Here is a 27,286-nt window from a genome sequence, read left to right as displayed (position 1 = left end):
TTGGCTCACTAAGAGAAGTCATAATCAACACCTGTGATCATCCTTGAACATGTCAATGAATCTTCAACAAAATTAGTCAACAGATTATTCTTCACGAGGAAACATTCACTTATTTGAAACTTTGCATACTCCTTTTCAAGTAATGCTAACTGATGCTGGAACAAATTTCGTATGCAGCACAAACTTCCGCCTATTATTGTGGAAATGGATAATTTGAATAAATTCAAGGAAGAATTAGACAAACTGGATAAACTCAGGGATTACCCTAACTTCTAATCTCTTTTGGCATAAGCATATCACAAATATAGGGCATCTAAAGAAGCACTCGTGGGTAGCCCAATTAGTGGAATCGCCGTCCTCCTCACACTTCATGGAAAAAACCTGAGTTTGAGTCGCGTCGATGAGGTGAGTAATTTTTATGGGCCTTTTTCACAACGTGGCTGAGCTAATCGCTCTCAGGCGAACGCAGTATAGTTTTTTCTCCCAGAAACTGGGGTTTTTCGTCCTATCAGAGAATCATACTCGGTTATGATTCTATGATAGGACAGAAAATTTACCAATCGGCAAACAGAAAATTTACCAATCGGCAAACAGAAAATTTACCACAGAATACACACAATTTACAGTGTATACGGGGCAATACGGCCTTAGTCGCTGATGCTCCTAAAACCGTACTACTACAAAAACATCTAAAAAAAAACTGGGTTCTCTTTCGCTCTATACGATACTTTTCTTCTAAACAACTCCTCATTGTGAAAAAATCAATTTCAACCTACTATGTAATATTGTCCACATCTGGGGCGGTCCCCCACCCCAATATCTTCTCTCAGGCTTCTACACTCCATTTAAAAGACGACAGTCAGGTTAATTAATGACCCGTGAGTTACAAAGTCTCTAAATTTTCTATCTCATAAACGTTCTGTTTCTGCTGCATGCCTTTTCTATACATGGGTATTTTTTGGTATGGGTACTTCTATGGGTATTTTTTTTCTGAACTGGCTTCTCTCTTCCAAATCAGTCTGAACACGTGCCGCAACCAGTCAAAATCCATTTACTACCCAACTTCAAACTCACAGAACCAACTTTTCTTCTTCTTCTTCCTTTATCCTTTCAACTTCAGCTTTCTGGAACAGTCTTCCTTCACATGCATTTTCCATCTACAGAAATTCGTATCTTCTGTCATCCCAATCTTTGACCCAAGTACGGTACTAAGTACTATAATGTCGTCGATGTTAGAAAACCTCCTATGTGACTCAAAATGTGTTCTTGACATTTTATTATCATTGGATTCAGAATTTTTTTTTTTTTTTTTTGCTGCAAAACATGGTGAATACCTCCTATGTGGGAAAATGTCTGAAATAAATTATAGTTGAAATTGTAAAAACACCTATGTGATTGTTGCATCTTTTTGATGTCAGAATACCTCCTGTGTGTTAATTTAAACATAGGAGGTTTTCAAATCCTGTATGTCTGGTCTCATTGCTGACAGATTGCTACATAGGAGCTATTCATGACATAGAAGGTATTCTAAATGACAAATCATAACCCTGAATTAAACTTTTAAATTGGAAAATGTACTGATATACCAATCAATAAATAAGTATTCTTAGGTTTTCTATAAGTCTCCTACACTACTTAATTCCCTTTTTTCAGATTCTTTTGTGGTTGATGAGATGGTTACTGAAGAAGATGAAAGTCATTATATTATTTCAATTTCCCCCCCAACTTGGAGAAATAGATACAACAGATGGTACTATTGTAAGTAGCTTGGCATTGAAAATTTGATCCAGAGATTTTATCATCCTTTGAAGAATATAATAACAATAAAAGTGTCCAAGACACTGAAAACTGTAATTTAGATGCGGTACTAACAACCGAACCTGGCGATGATTTGTACAATATAATTAACACTGCTGTTGGCAGTTCAAGTGAAATTGAGTTACCGAGCTATGATAATGTAAGCTAGGCAGATGACCATCCTATTAATAATAATGCAGATTCAGATAAATTAAAAACTGATTTTCAATCGGTAGAAATTGATCAAGGTACAATGCAGCAACCATCCGATGGAGAAGTCAGAACTGTCGAAGACGGTAAAATACAAAATCCTTTGGAAGCTAAGAAAAGGAGAATGTTAGGTAAGTCGTACATTGGATATAAGATATCTAGAAAACAAAAAATGCAGAATGTACCAAAAGATGCAAGAATGGTAAAGAATCGATGCACGCATCGATTCTTTACCATTTTTGCGATTTTTGGAAAAGAAAAGTAATCGTACTTTTCTGTGCGCTTTGTTTTCAGACAAAGATAGAGATAAAATCATCAATACATTTTGGAATATAGAAACATGGAATGAGAAGAAGGCCTATATCAGAGGTTTAGTGAATTCCAGAAGTATAAGAAAAAGAAGAAAAGCAGCATCAGATGAACATAGAAAAATGGAGGGGCATGATATATTTTTACAGAAAGGTGACGAAGATAGAATGAAAGTATGCAGAACGTTTTTCATAAATACTCTGTGCATCGGTGAAGACACATTTAAGAGGTGGTTAAAGACGAATGCAACCCCTAATGATAATGATAACGAAGAAGTGGATGATGTAGAAAAAGAGCTAAATACGAATGAAGTAGATGAACCGCAAAGAAAGAAAAGTAAGTTTACAAGGGATAACCAAAACAAGATAATACGTCGGAAAACTGAAGACGTAGAAAACGTAAAAAAAAAAAGGTTAGTTTGTCTCCCAAAAGTTCCTAGCCATTACTGCAGGTCTTCATCGAACAGAATCTACGTAGAATCAACATTTCGATCTATTTTACATCTGTGCAGTGTATAAGGAATGGTGTGCCACAAATAATGTTTCATGGGTTGAAAGGCAATTATTTCAGCAAGTTTTAAAAGAGAAGCGGATAAGCATAATATGCACGTAAAGATCAGTGTGATGTGTGTGTGTTGTAGTTATAAAGTAGGCTGCTTGAGTAAAGAAGAGTATGAGCAGCACATAAAGAAGAAGGAAGATGCCTGGATAGCAAAGAATGCTGCAAAAGATAGTGCCAATAATGAAAAGTTAGTCGTCACAATGGATCTGGAAAGTTATGGTATTTCTTTCAACTAACCTGTATTATTTGCACTACATCAAATCTCCTATGTAGCATTTCAAGCCAAATTTACATTATTACTAAAAAAGTGTTGGATAAATTGATATATAATATTTAACATTTGATTAATATTTATGTACTGTAAATCTACACATATTACATAATGTAAAATATACAGTACGTAAATAGTAATATAGTTTTTTGTGCCTCCTGAAAAACTAGGTATTTTATTATTATTATTATTATTATTATTATTAGCCACATGGTACAAGGAAGCCTGAGGCTTATGCTGCACCAGCCAAAAAAAAAAATTTCCCGATTTCCCGAGTTACCCTGAGAGAGAGAGACAGAGAGAGAGAAGTAGAAAGGAACCACCAAGAAAGAGAAGAATGATGATATCCAGCTCAGGACCCTGGGTTTGCCAAGCCCATACTCACCAGATGTGAGCCCCCATAGGAGGTTCTCTAACATCAACGACGATAAGTTCTAATACCTATCGTGTTTGGGAGTGTCATTAAAAAAAATTAATATTGGAGGGGATGGGTGATGTAACTATGTGGTTCTTTTTTTTTTTTTTTTTTTTTTTGGCTGATGCTGTATGAGCTTGCTTTCTTGCATCATTTGCCACTACTAATACTAATATATACAACCATCGAAATCATCACAACATACAGTAATAACATTACTGGATGTCTCGATATCATTATCGGATTATGGACTTCGAAGACCGTTGGCAATTGAAGTTGTCACACCAAACAGCCAATTTTAACCGTGGTTATTTCCAGAGAGACATGGACCAAATGTATTTTCCCAATAATATTAATGCTTATTATTTAATTCTTCCTCATAATATGACTTCGTTATTAATATCTAAACACTATCAACACCGCGCTTGCCTATTAATAAAAGCCACTGATGTCTCCAATTATGATTCTACGTCTTCTTTTATTAATTTTTTACGAAATATTCTTAACTTATGCTTTCTTCTATCAGACCCAATTCGAATACTGATTAAGGAATGTAGGTATTTCATATGTGAATGTTGTTTCTTGGACATCATATTTTGCCCTTAATCATACACTACTGTTTTCCATTTTTTCCCCCACTCGTATTTTGTTGTCCACGAACCCGAGTATGATTCTCTGATAGGAATTAATTTTCTCTCCTATCCACTTCTTGTGGATAAGTGCTAAATCTTTTTTAATTCACCAAAAAGTAACTTATCAGGCACACATAACTGTGAGACACCAATTATCCGAACCAACTGGCAGTGGCGCGCATCACTTTTACTCTGTATATATCAGTTTATTTTATGAATTAAAATGTTTTAATAACAAAACATATTTGTCATAAAATTAATAATAAGGCTAGATTTATTTTGGCAAAATAAGATAGCAGAACCTAGCCGAGTATTCTGGGATAGATTGTAGCAGCAGCGCCTGCGTTTGAATTCACCGTGATTCCAGCGCGCATGACTGCTAAATACGGTTAATGATTGTATTCTGGTCCAAACGATTAACTGTAAACTTCTCTCTGGCCAGTGTAACGGAGCCAAGACACAAATAACGCATTTATTTATTTTTATTTTTTTAAGACCAGTGACATAACTGTTTGTGAAATACTGTATAGTAAGTTGTGCTTCCAGTTTATTCTGTTATACTATATTTATGGCGTGTTTGTTGATGTTCGGAATTCTGTTTGCGTGAAACTCTGTATTGTATGAGAATTTTTTTTCTTTCTCGTGGAAATTTGTAATACAATTTAATGTGTGACAAGTTAAGCAATGCCCCTCCCCCGTATTATTTATACTTGCTATTTATACGTGCTATTTATACTTATGGCTAAGGGAACCGAATCGCATCTCTCTGTACATTGTGTCGCAAAAGTATCCACAAAGCGTCAGCGGGAATCATGGAAAAATTAATGTAATTCAAAAATCGAAGAGTGGTGTTAATAATACCAGTCTAGAGAAGAAAAATCAGCAGTTTTTAAGTTGAACTCGGTTATCCGAACTGATAAAACTGCTATCCCCAATTAATTTGGATAATCGAAATCCCTGTAATATATACTCACGTGCCAATATTTTGAGACGCTGAAGAATCTTCGAAAACCGTTTTTCCTGTAAGTGCTATTTTTGTTTATTACGATAAAATAAAATAATAAAAATCTTTCCGTGTGCCACCTGGTGGCACGTGCGGCTAAAGTTGACGAACGACTGTTCTAAAATTATAACAACTGAAATGTGCCTTTCGGGTATTCAACGTTGATGATTTGGGAATTCTCTCCTTTTCAATTCCATCCAGTCAAAAACGAAGTTCTGGCGAAAAAAATTTAAAAAAAAAAAAAGAGACATTTGGATATTTTCCTTATCAAACGTGTTTACCAGTTTCAATATCAAATGTTTCCTTATTACCAGTAAACCTCATTCTGATGTTTTCAGGGAATCCTTTAAGAGTACAGAAAGAGAAAGTTTTTTATTATTATTTTATTCTGGAAAACTACTTAACATTTCTTTCAGACAGTTGCTACTGAGGTACGAAAGGGGGGGAGGAAGTATTTTAATGACATGCCTTAAGCAAATATTGTCATTCTAGCTTGGTCAGAACTGGATATAACCGCACGTGTAAAGATGTTATCGAAACGGTTCAGAAGCTTCGGGCACATGTCTGTCTCTTAACCTGTAATTATGACGCACACTTCAGACTAGAACCTATTACTATGGATGAACCTGACTGGGTGGAGATATTTGAAGAAACAGCCCTATATTACCGTGACAGAGCGAGAGCATTTTTAATTCTCTTTCTGTATTACAAGACAACGTGAAAGGCGGAAATATATAGCCTTAGAGATGTTTAATTACACGTTTCTCAGAGAGTACTGCAATGGTGCACGTTACAGATATACCCAGCATGCGAAATCGATATTTTGATTTAAAATATATTCAAATTCATGTCAAAACGGCTTAATTCATTTAGTTTTTTTATTCTAAAATTAATTTTATTTAGATAAATATACTTTAGTCCATTTTTAATTTGTAAATAAAATGGACGATTGATGCCATAATCAAAAATGCTATACAAGGGGTTCCAGAAAAAAGTTACCACACTTTGAAAAGATTCCGTGAAAGTAAACTTAGCCGGACACGGTTAGAACAAGTGCATTTCAAAGTCCACAAATTAACACAGCTAATAACGATCGATTAATGAATGTTTGACAAATCTTTCAAAAGGTCTATATATAAAACTTTATAAAAATCTATGTACTGAGTCGAGTTATTATATGATTAAAAAAAGAGAAAGAAAAAGGGGAAAAAAAAGAAAAGGAAACAATAATTGCCGGATTTCTATCGGTCTGATTATAATGAAATTCCGTTCACTGAGAGTCGAGTTGTTACATGCAGACGGACATGAAGACAACGGAGCATCATGCATATTTGCTAATGTGCCTAAAAAAATTAAAAATTTAAAAAAATTGAAAACTACAGAAGTCAATGGAATTTATGTTCTACTGCTTGTTATCATTTCATTGGCTAAAAATGATGAATTCGACCCACTTACATAACTACATTGGGAAACTGGCAATTAAACTAGTGATTGCCCAAAAAACTTAAAATTCAGAAAATTCCAAAAGTAAAATAATCTATGCAGTTGCTTTGGTGCAGATATTGTCAGAAGCACTCTACTTTTTGCTGTCATTTTATTAGTTAAAAATCGATTAACTAAATTCATTTATTCTTGCTTAGCTTGCGGCACAAATTTAAGTTTTCGTATTTCTCCAACGGTTATTGAGAAACTTTATTTTATAGTCTCGGAACACTTATCTATTAACTTAAACATGGCTTAACTCTGCCTTTCACGAATTTCCAGCATATCAACAGTCGAGGAAAATCCCTTGCTTAATACATCATTAAATAAAAGAATATAATACTGTACTTCCCTCTTTTTTTTTTTTTTTATACAACCGAAAAAAGATCTTGGCCGCCGTAGCAGAGTGGTCACAAGTAATCACATAATGTAAAGATTTACATTGTTATTTCTAACCACCATCTTTATAATCGGTTATCTTTCTATCCCCCACCCCAAGTTTCACTAATTACACTACTCTGCATCATGGTCTTCAATGTTTGTAAACTAATAGCTCTTTTTAACTCAGTTTTTTTTTTTTTTTTGCTAATTTCAGAAATGTAATTCGTTTTTTTCTATTACGTACCATTTTTCACAAATCAGTTGATGCCATGGGTTCTATTATTCAATATATTCAGTTAGGAGTAAATGCTGGGAATTTGTAAAGTAAATCTTCACATTTTTGGCAACTTTGCTTTCAGTCATTTGTTTCCTGACCTTGAGAGCTCCATGCAGCAGTGTTTATCATTGCAGCTTAGTTTATGTTTGAAGTTGTGTCAAACTTTTTCGAAAAGGTGAGTAAAATGTCTTCACGCAAGTGTTTGAACAATCCAAACTTATTTTGTTATATTTGAAGAAGTCCTCAAGCAAAGACAAGGTATTACAGAATTTGTAAAAAAATGTATATTGTGCTTATTTTGGAATGAAACTCGGTGACCAAGATAAACAATGGGCTCCACGTAAAGTTTGCTGAACTCATGTTTAAGCATTGAGATTATGGAAAAATGACAAAAAGAAGGCTATGCCATTTGCAATTCTCATGATTTGGTGGGAGCCTACAAACCACTGTGATGACTGTTACTTTTGCTTAGTTAATGCATACGGATACAATGCAAAGAGTAAGAAGGGTATTGTGCATCCTAATATTACATCAGCTATTAGGCCGGTTCCACGTGGAGATAACCTGCCGATTCCATGCCTTCCACTTATATTGGAGAATATAGCAGCAGAAAGTGAAGCTTTTGAAGATGATACTGAAGTCTACATGCCTGGAGACATTTGAGTCCAGTCCTCAACAGTTTTCACAGCATGAACTCAATGATCTGGTAAGAGATTTAAATTTACCAAAGGAATCTGCAGAACTCCTTGATTCTAGACTTCAGTCAAAAATCCTCTAGCACACAAGACGTTTTTCTCATGGTACTGACACAAAGAAAGAGAACTTGTCCCCTACTTTTCTAAGGGCAATTCTATGTTTTTTTGCAGTAATATAAATGACTTAATGAACTATTTAGGAATTAGTTACAATTCTACACAGTGGAAAGTTTTTATTGACTCATCAAAGAGGAATCTCAAAGGTGTGGTGATCCACAATGGAAATAAATATGAGCCAATTGCAGTAGCTTACTCTGTGTATTTGTAAGAAACATGAGAACTTGAAGAAGTTGTTGACAAATATTAAGTATGAAGAACATGGTTGATTGGTCTGTGCTGACTTTAAAGTGAGAGGTATGTTACTTGGACATCAATCTGGCTACACAAAAATGTCTTGCTTTCTGTGTGAGTGAGACAGTCGGGCAAGGAGTAAACAATGCGATGTCAAGGTCTGGCCAAAGAGGGGCCTGGATCAAACGACATAGTTCACAAACCACTGGTAGACCCCAAAACTGTCCTCATTCTACCCTTGCACATCAAACTGGGTTTGAAGAAACAGCTTGTGAAAGCTTTCATAAACTGTTTCATCAATGAAGGTCCTTGCTTCAACTATCTTTGTACTAAATTCCCATTGATCACCCAAGAGAAGCTTTTCTAGGAATTATAAATAAAATAGAAAAACAGGCATGGATTAGCTTCAGGCCGGTTGTAGAGAACTTCTTACGGAACAACAAGAATCCAGACTACAAGAATATAGTAGAAAATATTTTGGGAAGATTCAAGAAGCTGATATGCAACGTGAGTGTCAAGGTACATTTTTTGCACTCCCTCATCGATTATTTCCCATAAAAGCTAGGAAATGTTAGCGAAGAACAGGGTGAGAGGTTTCACCAGAACATTAAAAACATGGAGATGAGGTACCAGGAGAGGTAAAATATCAACATGAGGGCTGACTATTACTGGATGCTGAAGAGGAACTGTAAAGTAGAAGGATCTGCAAGAAAACCAAAGAAACGAATATGACCCATCGTTGATCAGTTTTTAAAATGAGAGGTGAGTGAGTGTTTAGTAGACTTTTTTCCACACTCCCCTTTTTAATAGTGTTTTCAACATGTATTTAAATATAAAAGTCTGGTAAAAGTAGCATTTTTTTTTTTATAATTTCAGTGCACAAATGCTGCAAACATTAATAAAAGTTTGTGAAAAATCAAATTATCTTTAGTGATTTTTAAAGAAATCTGACATTGGAAACAAATGGAAGTCCTTTTTGAAATCAGTATTAGAAAATGATTCACAAACACCCTTTCTAAGAAAACATCAGTGAATTTTTTTCAAAATGCAGAGTAGTGTATCAATAATGATACTCCCCCAATTTTTACTACGTATATGTTTAACAGCTCAGCTAGGGTCAGTTCGCTTTGAGGCCGTAAACTTGACTAGTCTAAGAAATGCTAAAATTTTTGCACTCTGATCACACAAAATACTCAAACCACACTTTCCTCTCCTTAGCACACCCTTGCAACCCAAACGAGTCTTAACATTATACTACTCATTCTAGGATTTATAGAACATGCTGGACTGAGTCACTGTATCGGGCAGTACGAGTGGGACGAGGTTCTAAAATTCTGACGCCAATATGGCGCCAATGTACATCGTATCTGCTGTCCACATCTGTATTCCTAGAATAAATATTCTAACTTTCCCCATCTGATTCAACCGAACTAATGAAACACAAATTGCTAAACAAATATTTCATGGAAAGGAACATGACCAGGGCCTTGAAAAAACTGTTCGATATCTAGTCACTAGGAGTGGAGGAGATGGGGGGGGGGACATACTATACTTGTTACAGTTAAATTTATATAATGCCATCAATCGACCTCAAGCTATATGTTGGAGATCCGTTGCTAATTTAAACTGTGTGAAAATTAAAAGTTTTTACATTTTTTACGTGATTAACTTTTATCTAAAGTTATAAATGATATCTTTACTATTAACAGCGTACCGAAACAAAGAAATCAATAAAGTAAAAGAGATGGTAAATTACCGGATCAATTCGAGAGTTACGATCATCGTGAATGTGAATAAAGCTCCCTAATCTAAACAGTATAATATTGTCATTAATGAATAGTCTTCGAATATTTATTTGGTGTTCCACTTTCAATAAAGTTTGCTGCACTGATGTTGAAGAAGGAGCTAATTACAAAATGCTCTCCAGCTAACTTTCATTTTCAAGCTATCCTAACGAAAGGTGGATATGATTGGTTTGGCTATTATTCTTGGCCATATTCTCTCAACCAGTAAGATTCGTCCACAAAATGTTGCTTGATAGTTTAGCGTCCGTACTATGAGTCCATCGCACTGTACCTTTGTCGAAAATCAAAACATTGCAAGATACGTACAGAATACAGCAACAGCTAAACAACAAAGAACTGATAGTTCAACCTCACAACCGCTAGACTGATTTGTAAAATGCTGGTCGCCATGGCGACCGTATTTGTCGAGCCCTGAATAAGGCCACATCAACTTCTGTAGTATAAGATGTGAAAGATAAACATCGCGTTAAACCCGAGATGCAGGCTGGGCATCTCGTGCTGATGTTAGAGTGTACGCCTGTCATAATTTGATCTTTCTTCTTATGAAGGAGTATAAAATTATGATAGACGTTATTAACCATCAATATTATCCACTTCTTTCAACATGGCAAATAATATATATCAATATCAATCTTATTTTAATCACTGATTTGATTGACTGAGGTCCAAAATTATCGATTTCTCAACACCATATTTCGTCGTCATATTGGTACTACTGACGTCTTTCCTCAGTTATTTAATTTTATTAGTTGTTACTGATGGATAGCACTAAATGTTGAATCAATACAGGCTACTCGGCCTGTATTTCTTCAACAAGTATATGAGTAAATATCAGATAACAGGGAAAACAACGTTAAACTGTAAAAGACAAAGTTCACAGGTAATGATCAAATCACACTGTATCAGTTTTTCAAATATCCTGGATTACAGTTCGAATTCCGTCCACGATTAGAGCAGCAACTTTTTGTAGGATTTTTATATATGTACTGAGTTGGTCTATTAGGCAGAGGTAGCTGGATTTCCCCATTAGAAAACTTCGGTTTGTCACTATGAAAAACATATGGACGAACTTAAAATTATACACATTTTACAGCACGGGTTCGGTCAAGCTCACACGAGCCTGTTATAATTCGGATAGTTTTCTGGGACAACTATTAAACCAATCAGTCACATATGACGAACAGCCGGTCTCGGCAAGTCTTCTATGACTTAAAACAATCCGGCCAATTCAAAATGCAGGAAAAGTTTTCTGGATAATTTTATAAAACAGATTAACCTCAACCAATGCCGCCCGCTCTATATACAATGGCAATAACCTGTATATAACACAACAGGTGACCTTGCGCTTACGGTGTACAATCATAGTTCTGAGAAACCTTGTGTTTCGTGTCGTCAGCCATAATTACAAACATTTTCCGTTGCCAGCTAACTATGCTTCCTTGAAAATATCTCGTTTTTCCAGAGAGAGGAAGAAAATGAGCGTCTTGTATTGATTAAGTTTGTTTCTTTACCACAGTGAGCTTTGTACAGACTAATGACAAGGCCAGCCAAGCTAACTTGTTATCCGTGCCAGTCGAAAAATAAAATATAAATATGGAGGTCATTCAAATGACGTCATAATTCGACTCCACCCTTCTCAAGATTTTGCGAGGAAAAAAATAATACGCAAGGTCATTTGCTGCCATGAATTCCGAAATGACCATGAGATAAATTCATTTCATGCATGTCACCAAAGAGGAAGAATCAGATGGATTCTCACTGTCAACAATCAAGTTACACTCATTCATAAAAAAGATGAAACACTGAATTAACGTGAGTAATGAAACTCTAAGAAAACCATTCTTCATCGTTAATTAGCAATGGTATTCAACAGACCAATAACCAGGTCATATGAATTTGCAGCCGAATTCGAAGTTTAGAATTACACTCTAAAAAAATTAACTATTAATATGAACGCCTGTGTCTGTGAATGTACTGTACAATATTTGCCCTATGTATATGTACATTTTTAAATCCAGTCAAGTAGAGTTCACAAAGATCAACCAACAAGTTATTGTTTATAAAGTCCTTCACCCACTTCAAAAACACCTTGTAAATCATAATCATATAAGAAGAGAAGAAAATAATGCATATTAAAATCGCTAGAGGGATGGGGGAATAATAAATTGGAAATGCCACTCATGGAGTTGGGGGAGGTAATGAATTAAAATAAATCTCCTAGGCCCAGTTGGAACCAATCTTTCCGCCATCCACTGATATTACTGCAAAAGAAATGGTTGTTTGCCATCAAGTTTTTTTCTTCTTCTTTTAATTCCAGCCAGATGTCTGTAGTTCACTGATTACCCATCTTTGATTGAGGCGCTTGCATGTAATACGGTATGATCACAAAATTCATTTAAAAATTTGTTTGTAATTAGCGGGATTCTAATTTATCTTAAAAACTATTAAGTCAAAAATGGTGTCGAAAATTCTTGTCTTTTGGCATCTCGCTTTGAAATTGTATTAAATTCCTTTCATTCCAACATTTATACCGATAGAGCACACGTTCGTGTTTAATTGAGGGTAAAGGACGCGGTAATTCTTTGAGTGCTAAAATTCAGAGTATTTTAAACTTCGTGATTTTAGCATTAACGTGGGAAAAATTAAAACGGCAAGACTTCAATTTATTCACAATATTTCCAAAACCAAGATGTAATGGACTTGTATTAGCCCTTTGTTCAATTACAGTGAATGCAAGAAATAATCAATTTGACGTTGTCAATAGGCAAGTATGACTCTAACGCTGTGCGCGGTAAGATTTTTGTGAATTTTTGGTCTGATAGACCATTGGTCTTTAAATTAAAGACCATTGGTTCGCTGTCCCCGAATTAGGTAATGTACTCAAGAAGTCTTCCAAAACCGTACCACGTGATGGTAACGATTTGTTGAGCAGCGTGAGGTGAGACTTGCGTAGTTAATGATTTAACACTTTCAAGTCAAGGCACGTCATGGATCACCGTAGAGGATTTTGGTTATCAACCCGACTTACTGCTTTCTCTCTGACACATGAAATGCCATTGAACCTACAAGTCGAAACACATGAACGTGTTCTTTTCTGTGTTTTTAATTTTTTTTTTTTTTTTTTTTTTTTTTTGTTTCAGCTCCACTGCGTTGCTTGTCTCTGAATACAAGCGATGAATTTGAAAACTACTTTTATGAAATGTTTTCACACTACGGCCAAGTCAGTTGGTCTCGGCAGAGTACTGCGAGGTTTTTTAAATGCGGAAACTTGGGCTTTTCATCCAGAGAAATAGATGAATCGACCACACAATACATATAATTTACAGACTCAGTATATTACGCCACCTGGCTTTAGCTGTCATGGTACAAAATTTGAACACAATGCAAGCCAACAGTTCATAGTGTTTGAATTACGTCTCAACCATGGTCACAACGTAATCAAAGGATACACATTTAAGTTTCATTTCTCATCAGATGTTGCAGACAGTCCATCTAAAGTTGTTTCTGATCTTCGCCGAAACGCGAAATTCCATGGCTGCACTGACAATTGTTTTACTCTAAGATATACAGTATTTGGATGTTCCTTAACTGCGAATGCCATCGTATCTCAGCTGCTACTGCTGAGTATTACAGTACATCACCATCTGGCTCATAACTCTGAACCAGTAGTATATAATTTATTTTCAGGCAACCCTCAACTGTTTACTGACCATCCCTCGTAATTCAAACACCCATCAAGACAGCGCACGGTTTTGTCACTTATGGATCACTATAATTTGGATCCATTCTTGACTTACAGCGATAATCTGTGGCAATTAAAGGGATTATCCCGTTGGGAAAACAGGAGCGCACTGTAAACGAAATGGAAAAGTATTCACACAGAATATTTATATCCATGTAAATTTGTATATGTATCCATGTATGCACAGTATAAATAAGTTGGAAAGTGACATATCACCCATAGCTTTTACAAAATTAATAATTTATTCTATTACGTACACGTAAAGTGAATGTCTCAATGTAAATTAAAATTATTATTTACATTGAGACATAATATTAGCTTGTTTCCAATTAATTGACTAACTAATAATATATGAAAGTAATTGTTTTCACTTCACTGTAGATACTCTCAACGTAATAACAATGCGTTTCTGCGCATCCGCCATATTGCTCATTCCTTCCTCATTTTAAAATGAGGAAGGAATGAGAAATATGGCGGATGCGCAGAAACGCATTAAATCTTACTAAAAGACCAAAAATAAAATTTCATGAAAATCCATCCACTACGAGTTGGGTTATTACATGTGGACTGGCAGACAGACGGACGGATGTCTGAAAACAACCGCCGCTTTAAGAATACAGTATATGCTAATGCAGCTAAAAATAAGTTACTAAATTTCTGTTTTAGTGTAGTTCGGATTGAAAATGTTCAAACTAATTAATCTCTGAATACCCACCCTGTTCAAAAAAAAAAAAAAAAAAAAAATTGTAATGAACTAGAAAGAAGCCGTAAGCCACTGCCGATTATTAACTGTAGCAGTTGGTATAACAGCTGCCGAAAAAAAAACATTTAGGATGAAGATAATTTCTGACCACCTTAGAATGCATCAAAATATAAAAGAAACTTTAATAATCTTTTTAATACAATAAATTTTCCTGAAGACATAACGCACAGAACTCACACCAAGGCTTGAGTTCGAATCCCGTCAATGACACGAAGAGGGAGTTTTTTTATAATGGCTGAGTTAGTCTCAGGCCACAGTCACATGTTTTTTTTTCCTCCTGGAAACTAGTATTTCACAATTTTAATTATCTTATTCTATAATAATCTACTTTAAGTTGATGGTTCTAATTCAAAATGTTGTTTCGCAGAGCAGTTAACAAATATCGTATACATAAAACCGATATGAAACTTATTGCCACCATTTATTAGGACTCTTAAAAAAGGACACATGACCATTTTAGGACAAGTCAACCTGAAATAAAGGAGCAAGCCTACTTGCTGCAGGAGTTGGTAAGTCCAGTTGTTTCACTGCTTCCGGGCAAACGAAACTAGGTGATGGATTGCTATACAATGAACTGTGATGAAAATCGTAACGAAAATTGCACTTCACAGAGCAATCACAGGTAAATAAGAGCGTGGGGGGGGAGAGTTAACTTCCTTGGGAATTACATTGTTTACATTATTAATGTAATTACACTATTAATGTAATTAATACAAATAAATGATGGGTTACGCACTATTTACACTGTTTTCTTATCGATCCTTAAAATAAAAGAAACAAAATAAAGCTGCGATTGTTTCCCGCTCCTAGAACTCTTTACCCCCCGGCGTACTTTTTTTTTCTTCTTTTTTTTTTTTTTGTTGAAGCACGGTATTTTTGCTAAAGATCACTCATTTCATCAAAAAATTCATTGGTGCGACTAGAACACGGACGTCCAACTTTTTCTGGTCGAGGGGGGCCCGAAACGGATAAAATACTGGATGTCGCGGACCGCACCCTTCCAAGTAATTATGCATTTTTCTAATTAGGATTTCTGTTTATTTTTAATTCAGTTTAAAGAACATTTTGTCATATGCTAGTTTTAAGCTCGGGTGGGAAGGGCCTACATGGTCGCAGGCTGAACAATATGAATGGGCCGCAAGTGGCCCGCGGATCGGATACCCTGTGCTAGAACTAAGTGTAGAAACACAGTCCCTGCTGCAACTAGTGGAAACTCTCCAATTGAAAAATTCAGGTTGTCCACAAACTTCCTTTACAAAACTAAAATATTATTTTGTGAATGACTTATGTGATACACACCAGAAACCACGTCTAGGTAGTAGAGGATATCTTCAAGTTTTAATTAGTGGTGTTCGATGTTGGCATGTTTTTTTAAATTTTTCCTTACTTTGTTAACATAAAGATACATTAACTGACTATGGCAGGCCACGCTACAGACAATCAGCTAAACAGTCATAGGGTGCCAAAACCCACCATCCCGTGAGGGGTCCCTGCACGGCACGCAAAGCTATAATTTTAATGTCAAGGTGGGAAAGTGCTAAAACTCTCAATTCAGCAGTTTATACAAAATTTCTATAATAATCTCGGAGATTAACTCCTTGAAAGGAGACGGTCGCCGAAATAACTACAGCCACTGCCCCAAATTCTCGAGTATTTACTATATTAAGTCAATATTATTTCTATAATAATCTACTTTAAGTTGATGGTTCTGGCTAAGCTACTGCTTACTACCTGAGCATCCACAATATAAGTCTTACCTGCCTAAAGAAAACTAAATCAGGTTTTCTTCCACCTCAAAGGTAGTATAATACGGTTCCTTTACTGTCATTTTTTTTTGGACAAGCATGCTCTCCATGATGTTCATTATTGCATCGTGTCGCTTAACACGAACATCATGAGATCGATGACAGCTTTGTACAATATGTGTCGATGTCTCAGATGCTGGACATCCAGTTCTTCAATTTCGGTCTCGCACTCTTCTGAAGATTATCTCACAAAAGAAGGGAAAGTATTAATCCTAGTTTTTAACATATCGATATATTGATAATCGGATAACAGACGGATTCCATCAGAAACCTACCTATGTTGAGCAGGGATTTTCGCAAATTTTTTAAGTGCTTTACCATCACAAGATGAATATAGTAATCCTCCAACTCTCTTGAATCTTATCAGGAGAATTGAACAATCTATGGCTATCTTTTATTAAAGCGTAATTAGAAGTATTTTAATTCATCGTTGAAAATAAAGACGTAGCTTCAACTCTAACTGTATTTAGTTACTCTGTACATGTCCAAACTCTAATCCAGTTCTTCCCATATTTGACACAACATAATCATGTCGACGAGGCCGACTTTCACGATTGTTTAAGTTCCATAACGGTTCCAAATATAGGTGAAACATACACTTTCAAAGAGTAAAATCTAAGGAGTCAGATCAGCTCATCGTATGGGGCCACAAAATCGGTACTCTTCTTCAAATCCACTTCCCAGGAAATGCTGTTCAGTTATACACCAACTTCTTTGTGGTAAAGTGGCGGAGCGCCGTCTTGTTGGAAATTCTGTGACATGTCTTAAATACACGATGCTTGTGACGGTAGCTTCTTCAAAGAAGAAAGGTCCTCACACTTTGGGGTAACTCATCGCACAAAGAGCCAAATTCCGCCATTATTGCAAGTTTGTGATTATGCTGCCATCTACGGTAGTGCGCACATTTCCTGGTTGGTGAATAAAAACTTTAAAATATTCTCTATCACCTGGAAGTGGTTTCTTGTATCATTTACTTTATTTACACAGTAAGGTTATAGTTTAGTAAATCAGATTTGTGCCCACTTTGTATTAACTGGAAAACTAATATTTGGAAAAAAAAAAAAAAAAACAAGATTAAATATATTTTTGTTAAAAGTTTATCCAACACATACAAACATTATACACCAGTTCTCATTAGTTCTGGGGACTGATGTAGCCGTGTGGTCATGCAAAAATAAATAATAAAAACGTTTGAGTTGATCTTGGTTGAAATCCAAGTGACAAATAAATACGGTTAATAATATTCTTGTCAAATGATTAGTTGTAAACTTTTCTGTTCAACGTGATCGTACTGGAGTATAAACATAACAGTCATTTCTTTACTCGTCATGGTCACTATGAATAAGGGCTTTTGAAACGTCCTGTGTGATTCATCCCCCCCCCAACTTACCCAGTAAACATTTTTGGGCAATCAACTGAATTGCAAAACGAAAATGCTAGTGCAAAATTTGTATTTATAGCTTGATGAAACTTATAAGGCCTATACCCTTCTTTTTTGTTATTATTGGTAATTTCTAATCAAAAAATTGGTTCAGAACTATGCAATATCCACATTCGAAAATGGAGACAATTGAGATTTGAGATACTGACTTTTAAATTATATCTGCAATAAACAAAAATGAGGGAAAATTCATCTCAAGTGGATGGTGTCTTGTGAATCATCCAAAATAAGTCGTTCCTTCTTTCTTTATTTTATTGTTTTTCAATTCGTTTAGGCTTAATGCAACATTATAAAATGAAAATGAGCTTTTCGTTATTAGCTAACGAAGAACTCGATGCTCCTCTAGATCAGTGAAAAAAAGAATTGCTTATGACGAAAAATTTTCAACAGGTAAAGAGCATTCAAATAAAATATAATCCATTGCTGCAAATATCAAATACATTGTGCTGTTACTGCAAATACAAAATGCATTGTACTGTACTGCAAATACGAGGAAAAAAAAAACAACTTTTTAATAACTGTGACCTTTTAATAACGCCACTTATCACTCATTTGTAGAGTGATAAGTGGAACATGGAGAAATTCTTAAAACCCTCTTCAATCGGGGCTGCAACTAACCAATCTAACGCCAATCGCTGCTTCATAAAGAACCACACTCCAAACTAGTACCAATCTTTTCCATAAACTGATTCCTAATCCCCCCCCCCCCCCACATAACACTCTTCTGTGCTTCTCAAAAAGTTTTCGAATGACACACGCCAAATTATTTTAAAATATAAAGACAAATGAACGTGATCGCAATGTAACTTCTTGAAGCTCGTTGTGACAGACTTTTAATATACATTGTATTTATTTAATATAAATCGTATTTTAGAAATTTCAATTAATTCAGTTTCTTTATCTTAAATTCGTTGCAACAATTTAAAAGCTATTATAAAATTATGAATACTATGCTTTCTGCAGGGGCTCTCTCGCAATATAAAATAGAAAAAGCAAAAACTTTCTCTCTAAATGTCCTGTAGTTTGATTTCACTGTACACTTTATAATCGGGTAATATCATTTTATGTACAGCATTAAATTTACTTCTCAACTTTAAGTACGTATTTTTAAAATACATAAATAATTATCATAATAAGATTTATAGAACCCCGCAAATGTTGGGGCCAAATCATTCCTTTCACTGTCATACACTAGGTCAATATTTAAAGCTTAAAGCTATGCGTTCTTCAATCGAAAGAAAACATTTTATGCAACTTATTACGTTTTGATTATCTGCACTTTAATCAAAAATACCTTAACGAATTTGTTCAATTACCTTCAAATCCGGTCTCTTGATAACTACGTAACCATTGGTGTTAGTGGGAAACTAGCTGTGCAAATAGGTCGCAGTCAATTTGCTTGTAGTTACTCAAGTAGAACCGGTAACTTAACTACTATGGCTTTCGTTTATATCTTCTACTCCATCTATGCTGGATAGTTTTGGTCGAAAAAGTGCACATTTCGAACCTGTTCGATTTTATAATAATACTTGCCATAATATCCAGTAACTAAGCCTGAAATGCAGGTTGTTTTTTTAAGGCCTAAGAAACACTTTGGTAAAATGTATCGCAGATATAAAAGCAGATTGATATCAACCAAGAATTTGGCCTCGATAGACGCGTAAAAATACAGGTAAAGCACAAATGACAAAAACACGCGATGTCTGTTTATCATTATACGTATAATTTTCCTTATTTTGATGCGTTCGCAAATTCTCCAAAGCAGTTTCATTACACTTCATTTTACGAGTAGAGTTGTCACTGTTAGTCGTTCGGCGCTAGTGTCGAACCCAGTCAAAAATAGATTATAGGAAAAAATATATAAAAAATAAAATTATAATAAATATTATTCTCTGTGCAAAAAAAACTTGAAAATGATTGAAATATTATTACAGATTTTACGACTTTCTCTCATTTTCCAGGTCGAATCTTTGGTTTCGTTGAAGCGACATATCGCCTCTAACGAATTGACAATTTAAAATTCGATTTATGAGTTAATCTAAACTTATTTAATAATAATAATAAAAAAAATCTTTAATAAGTTAAATCGTATACATTTGTGATTCCATGCACAGTTAACCAGAGGAATCTTACCAAACATTAACAAGTGACCAAGCACAGAAATACAAAGTTTCAGCTACAGAATAACTATTAAAAACAAAATATCAGAATAGAAAGTTAATCGTAATTAAAACAAATAAGACTACAAATTAAGCATAACATAAAATAACATCAGCATACTAGGACCGGCACAAGAGGGAATCAGTGGTGTATAATTATTTTCTATAAAGGAGCTCACTTTCTCATATAATATATATATATGAAAAAAGTGAGTTCCTTAATAATTAGGAAAATCCCATTGTTTTAATTCTAAATTATTTTTATTATATTTTATATATCTATCACGGGATCTTATTATTTTTTTGCCAATTACTTGTATCAAATGGATATTCTACTAGTAAAAACATGAATATATAAAAAATTAAAAAACAAGAGTACAAAGTTCTTACTGAAGTTTCTTGAGATCTAATAGTCCACGCTCACGACTAGGCACCCCTTACCTGTCACCTCTGACCAAACCTATCATCGTGCGTTCAGGTTGTGGCTGTCATTCTGACTTACTTTGTATTTCACCAGCATCATCACAAGGCCGACGCACACACACACCGGAAAACCACCCATCTGTACTGACGTTGGTGTTGCAATATACAGAGAAATGCCCGATGGTGCCTTCGGCGCTATGTTGTCATGCATATGAAGCTAATGGACGTAACTTCCCCCCCATCCCCACTTTTTTTTTTTCTTAGAGTATTGTCTCAAGATTTAACCAATTAATCACGTTAGGAATTTCTAAACGTAGATATCGGTTGATTCAAGTCTTTTCGAGGAAAGCACAACCTCTGCAGCAACTTAACACATTTGTGGGAAGATGGAAAGTACAGAGATTTGCAGAGGATAGAAACCGGATTGTACGGCGGAAAGAAAAATAATGAAATCATATAAGGCATTAATAAATTTCCCATCTCGATATCTAAAATAACAAAATTTCACTTATATTAATTAGTTTTAATGGAAGTGTAAATTGCTCATACGGAGAACTAAGGAAATACTCATTTAACTTCATTATATTGTAGTTTTAACGAAACTTCATCTTGTATAATACAGGCACATGTATGCATCCAATAATGCTCACTTAATCCTTTTCTCTTGGGCATGGTGTGTAGGAAAATCTATACAGTTTTCGTCCGAGGTCGATTTTCTACCTGGGACTTGAGAGGAAGGGTGGTAGAAGAAATTAATGGTTTGTCTCGTCAACAAGTAAATTACTGACCATACCTAGTGATATATTTTTCACTACAAAATGTATAATTATATTACTGAAATTAATATAATGTGCAGTTTTCATATAAATAATTTTCATTTAACATCAATTGCAGATTTATTAACAGTATTTCACTAGAAGTATTACATTATATTTATTAAGTAATTTATTAACAGTATTTCACTAGAGTATGAAATTATATTTTTAGAGTATTTTACTGGAGTATTAATGATTCATTTATTAGAGTATTTTACTGGAGTATTAAATGATTCATTTATTAGAGTATTTTACTGGAGTATTAAATGATTCATTTTTTAGAGTATTGTATTAGTGTTTCCCTCCTCACGTAGGTAACTATCCGGTTGACATTTGCATTTCCCAAAGCTATTAGCCTCAACTATCCAAGGAGGTAACATACTCCAGTAATTAACAACTTGCTGGCTGAAAGATAACATCATGTCTTTCTTTAGAACGATTGTCTTAAGGGGATTAAATCCCCTGCAGAGGGAACAAAACAAAAAATAATAATAAAATAAAATCAGACGAAACTACATACAGTTTCCCCATAAAACTATCAGACTTCTTAAAACTGACAGTCAATAAGCATAATGACTCCAAATGATAGGGTGGTAAGGGAATATAATAGAAGAACTTTAAAAGTCTCCTTATTTTTATCAAATGTTGGTTGTTGCAATTACTCTGAAATTCCTATTATAACTTTTCATTTCTTTTATGTTTTGGTGTGTTGCCTGCTTTCTGTATTATTTCGGAATCAATCCCCAGTCACGGGGACTGCTGAAAAGTACCGCGGTTAGTAAGACTAAGATCCCATAGAAAATAGGAGTCTCTACAGTAACTTCATCTTCCCCCCCCGGGCTTTCTGATTCTTCATTTTCTTCAACGCACGTTCTGCCTCATCAGGGAGGATATCGGGTATGTCGTATGTGTTATTAATTTGCGATCCATCTTCCCCACTGCTGGCATCATTCTCTCGTTCCTTGTATAATTCTCTATAGTAATCTTCTACTATTTGAAGTATGCCTTCTCTGCTATTTATAAGTACATCATCGCTATTCTTCAGTTTCAGTATCATTTATCTTTCTGTATTACTGCTGATGGCTGCTGATTTAAGTCCTTTGTTTTCCTTAATGTTTGTTCTACTTTTCTTGTGTTAAATCTGCTTATGTCCTCTCTGAGTCTCTTTCTAATGGCTTTGCATAACTCAATATACTCAATTTTCTCCTTGTCAGTGTTTATCTTGCTCTTCATTTGTCGTCTTCGGTTCATCATGACAAGTGTTTCTTGACTAATTTTTTCTTCTTTGAATTTCTTTTTACCTATAGGTTTCTTGGGCTTTATCAGTTTCAGAAAGTTGTAATATTCCTCGTCGATACCTTGGTCCTGAGCAGTCTGCAGAAGCTCAAACTTGTTCTTAAGTTCCAGTACATACTGCTTTTTCTCCTCTTCTGTTATCTCAAAGACATTCGTATTATTTACTCGAGTCAGTTTTTTCCTTTCTTTTCTTACATATATATCAAGTGTGCATCTTACCATTCTGTGATCACTTCCAACATTTACCTTGTTCAGGACGGTAACATCATTCATGATATATTATTATTATTAATATCAATTTATTTCCGAAGAAATGTTCCTTTGCAGCTAGAGGACACGAGTTATATACAAATATTAAATAAAAAAAGTGACAGACAAATGCATTATGTACAGAACCCAGATACAATACATGGCCTTAAACAGTCTCTAGTGAAGATACATAAACATAAAGATACAACATATAAAAGTACATACAGATACATCAGAGCGTGGATAGCGCGGCATCTCAGAGAGTCCACCTAAGAGCATGACGAGGGAATACATGTCTGCAAGAATGGAAGATCTGTAGGTTCTGTCCTTGCAGAGCTTCTCGACGTCTATGGCTAATCTATTCAATATTTGGAAGGAGTTATCTGGAAACATGTTGTCCAGGCAGGACATGTTACGCAGCTTTGATCTGTATGGGGATGTGTTGGTCTGGCATCTTTTTCTATCTGATGGTCTCTAGGTACAACGATGATATCCCATATATCAGGTGAGCTCAGTTTTCCGGATGGAAGCTGAGAGAGGGTAAGAAGGTTCCTAGAGATGATGTGATACCTCCAAGGAAGCATATTAAGATTGGTGACCAGAACAAATTTTGAGATTGTAGGTGTTAGCCCGGCAACCCTATTTAGCAATTTCAAAATCCAGTATTCCAGGGAATATCTTCTGTTAGTGAGGACGAAGTCGGTTTCATTAGTTGTTAATCCATTTGGGCTCGTTCATGTCCACTTTCTGTTCACCCTGTTCTTGAAAAAAAGTGTTCATTACTTACAATCCTCCAGATTCTGAAAATTTCACAAGTCTTTCATCTCTTTCATTTCTTTCACCAATTCCAAAATTTCTTATAGTTCCTCTTTCCGCGCTGTTTTGTCTCTTTCCAACCTTAGCATTGAGGTCCCCCATAATGATAGTGTAGTGGGTTTTCTGCTCATCTAAAAGACTCTCAATTTCGGTGTACATTTCTTCAACCTCTTCATCCTCATGGCTCGATGTTGGTGCATAAATCATTATAACCTATAGCTTGTACCTCTTAGAAATTCACATTTTCTAATTCCTTTTCCAGCTCTAATATCTAGTCTTCACCGATGAGCGATCTTACGTTGCAACAGGCCAAGTTCAGTTTCCGTGCATGGCAGCCTGGTCGTACCCAGAGATTCTTAGCACCCTCTGCTTCCACTCTGATCCTCTCGCTGCCGTAAGAGGGGGAGTGAAAGATGTTGGGGACTGAGGGCAATTTGTTTCGTCGCGCTGTCATGTGCTGGAGGGTTTGGTCTTTTCCTCTTCATGCTGACCTGGCGTCTTGAAGAGGACCACTCTACACGTTCGTTGCCACCTAAGTGACGTAACAGGACTTATCATCGAGAAGACGTGCACGAGTGGATTTTAAGGAGGCAGCCAACCGGACTTCTCCTAAGTCTTGTGAAATAGAAAGATATTCGATCCATCAGTGTTTTAGTCTGAGCGTTTGATAACACACAGAATGCCTGTTCCCCTCTAAGCCTCCTTATAGGAGCGTTAGGGAGAAATAAATATGCCAATAAAATATATGAAAAAAGCACAGTAAACTTTATTTTCGATTTATGTATCTTAACTGATTCCGGTTGAAGCTTATCAAGTTTCATCTTCTGTTAAAATGTCACAAACTTTTCTTGCCGGTTTCAATACATTTACTTTTAGCACTTATTCAACTTGCAGAAGCCATAATAAAGGCTAAAATAAATGTTAATCTATAGCAAACGCGGTAACCTTCAAAGCATTATGAAAACATGTCCGAAATACACCCTGTAAAAATAAATGTTAGTTAAAAGCAGGAAAATCTGTAGAAAGAGAGAGAGCGACATGTCGTAAAACTGTGCATACAAGGTTCGTTATTGAAAGGGTAGAGCATAAACAAGTTCCTTTCTTCTGCACCACTTATTAAGTCCCATTAATTGACTACAAGATCTTCAGCTTGTAGTCACGGGTGGGTTGTCGTGTTCTTCTGTTTAAGGAGACTGGAAAAACCGCATATGCGTAAAAAAAAAAAAACAAACAAACAAAAAAAAACTTTGCAATTACAAAACTGTTATCTCAAAACCACAGTAGTAAGGATTATTGTATAAATTGCCAAGACCATTAAATAAGAGATATCACTCGTTACAAATTTGCAGATGACGTAAAGATTGGCAGAGTTGTTAATGATCAGTGTCGAGCAGCGCTCCTTCAGGATAACTTGAACAGGCTTCAAAAATGGTCAGAGAAGTGGCAGCTATGTTTTAATGCAGCTAAATGCAAGGTCTTACACTTGGGGAGTAGTAACCCACAAATAAATTATACACTTGGTGGGGCTGAATTAAAAACAGTGGAAGAGGAAAGGGATCTGTGAGTTACATTTAGGCAGATATGAAGTTTTCTGCAGTGTAAACAGGCCACCAGGAAAGCCAATGGTGTCCTATCGATGATTTATCGAACGTTATCCTGTAGAAATAGGGAGGGCATAATCCTGAAACAAGACATCGATCTTGTTGAAAGGGTTCAAAGACGGGCAACTCGAACGGTGAGATTGGCAGAAGGACGACCGTATGAGGAAAGACTCCGATTATGTTAGCTACAGAGCAAAGCAACCAGGCACCTCAGAGGTGACCTGATTGAGGTTTATAAGGCTCGGAGAGGGATTAGTAAAATGAATGAAGGTGGAATTCTCACTGTCCTAAAGAATTCCAGAACTAGAGGATATAAATTCAAATTACATGACTTGGGGTTTAGATTAAATTGTGGGAAGTTTTCTTTTAGGCAGTGAGTCGTTGACAGCTGGAACAAGTTGCCCTTGCAGGTAGTTGAAGCTGACAGTTTGAATAAATTCAAAGGTCAACAAGATACTTACCTCTGCGAGGAAGGAAGCATATAATTTGTGTTTTCTCAGCTACTTGGTTGTGTGGTTTTTTTTTTTTTTTTTTTGCCAGTGCAGCAAAAGCCTGTGGCTTCCTTGCACTATATAGCGAATACTATTACTAATACATACTACGTTTGTGAAAATATTACTTTTATGATACTAGGTTCATTATTCCCTGATTTGCTTTCCACAGTTCATAAAATATAAAGGACTTCCCAATCCTTTTTTCATCTTGATAAATCTGTCAGCTTAAATTTTATCTCCATTGCTGTTGTTTTTTTGTTTAAAATGTCTAATCATCCTTCATAGGAATGGCAGTTTACTAGGTCTTCTCACGGTTTGTTGGTATTTGTCAATGTTGTCAATTTGTCAATTACAGAAATATCTGATGATGGATAGACAAGAGCAGGCATATGCAGTATTTGTAGGCCTACTGTTCACCTAATGATGATTAATCACTGTAATTATTTATTGTTAGTGAGGCCAACTGGAAATGATGAAATCGAACGTTACGATTGCACGGAGCCGATAATGCATTTGGTTGGCAAACATATAAGGGCCGTCGTAGCCTAGTGGTCAGGCGCACGGGTCCATAAGTACACGTGCCTTTAGTGACTGGGGTTCAAGCCCGTGACTGCTGAATACGGTGCTGTTTCTTGTATTCTGTCTATCTTGTTAACTCCTCTGACTGTTTGGTCGTCCCGGAGTATAAACAGAAAATTTATTTATTAACATTTTTTTTCCGGGCATAAGGAAGCGAATTCATAATTCGTGTGCCATGCGGAGTGTGGAGTGTGTTTAGTGTCAAATGGCACCAGGGGCTTCCCCCATCTCCGCGTAGTATACATTGTGGGTGTGGAACAGAACACTGTTAATGCCAGAGGTTTAAAAGTGTATGGGTTTTGTATATGTGTAGTGTCGTGTACCGTTGTTCATCTGGTCATTTAGCCGCTGGGCCCCTAATGGATTCCAACGTTGTCCACACTCTGCCCCGTGGAGGCAGACCAGGTACACCAGTATTATAGTTATTTACTCTGGCAGGTCCTGCCCCCTAATTTTCTGAGATTTCAGTGGCTAGGACCTAAAAAAAAAAAACCGCTACTGATAGGGGTTAGCCAAAAGGATTACTAATCATGCAAACTTTAGTCTCTAGAGAAAAGTTGCCGGCATCCCTCTCCTCCCATACTTCTCCTTCAACCCATGCACGGTACTAAGTACTATAGGTTTTGATACCTTTCGTGTTTGTGGTTTTCATAAAAAAAAAAAAAAAAAAAACTGATGTTGTTATTAAGTTTTTGGGTGTACGGCTCAAGCAATTTAGAGATGGTTCAGACGCTGGTTATAAGTTAGAGAAGGGGGAGGAAAACAAGGCTGGGGGGAAAAGACAGAGATAAGGGGTCCATAGAGAAAATGACCCCCAAATCAGTGGAGCAGGCCCATGCCCCACCAGAGGGAAAAGAGGGATGGCGAGGGGGGGCAGGTGACCAGGGGTAATCTCCCCCCTGCCTGGATGGTGG

General features: G+C 35.8%; 1 protein-coding gene across 3 annotated transcripts in view; it reads right to left on the bottom strand.

Annotated features, from left to right (window-relative positions):
• LOC150075290 (carcinine transporter-like) overlaps window positions 1–27,286 on the bottom strand; it is a 150,303-nt gene that overhangs the window by 98,460 nt on the left and 24,557 nt on the right. Inside the window, exon 1 of one of the 3 annotated variants that reach the window (XM_090389241.1) lies at window positions 20,490–20,578. The exons of the other annotated variants lie outside the window; for them this stretch is intronic. The gene's annotated coding sequence lies outside the window, so the exon portion shown is untranslated. Of the gene's footprint in view, window positions 1–20,489; window positions 20,579–27,286 lie in introns of those variants that run through there. 3 annotated transcript variants of the gene reach the window in all.

Source organism: Mastigoproctus giganteus, chromosome 14, assembly GCF_048544385.1.
Source record: "Mastigoproctus giganteus isolate SK-2022 chromosome 14, ASM4854438v1, whole genome shotgun sequence".
Classification (NCBI taxonomy): domain Eukaryota; kingdom Metazoa; phylum Arthropoda; class Arachnida; order Uropygi; family Thelyphonidae; genus Mastigoproctus; species Mastigoproctus giganteus.
Note: the sequence above shows the minus strand (reverse complement) of the source record. Positions and strands in the feature narration are given on the sequence as shown.